The following is a 209-nucleotide window of genomic DNA, read 5'->3' as shown; positions in this document are numbered from 1 at the left end:
TGTGGGGCTCGATCCCGGGGTCCTGGGATCGAGCCCCACATGGAGCCCTGCATCGAGCCCTGAGTCCTAGGCTCAGGTCAGAATTCAGGACTGGTGTCCTTACGGGTTTATATAGGGGTCCCACTGTTTTTAATCTCTACTGTAGAAAAGGAAGAGATGAGGGGCGCCTGGGTGACTCAGTCGGTTAAGCGTCTGACTTTTGGCTTCAG

Source organism: Leptonychotes weddellii, chromosome X (genome assembly GCF_054177405.1).
Source record: "Leptonychotes weddellii isolate Sample4059 chromosome X, ASM5417740v2, whole genome shotgun sequence".
In the NCBI taxonomy this organism is placed as follows: Eukaryota; Metazoa; Chordata; class Mammalia; order Carnivora; family Phocidae; genus Leptonychotes; species Leptonychotes weddellii.
The sequence above is the reverse complement of the archived record's forward strand: the minus strand, read 5'-3'. Positions refer to the sequence as shown.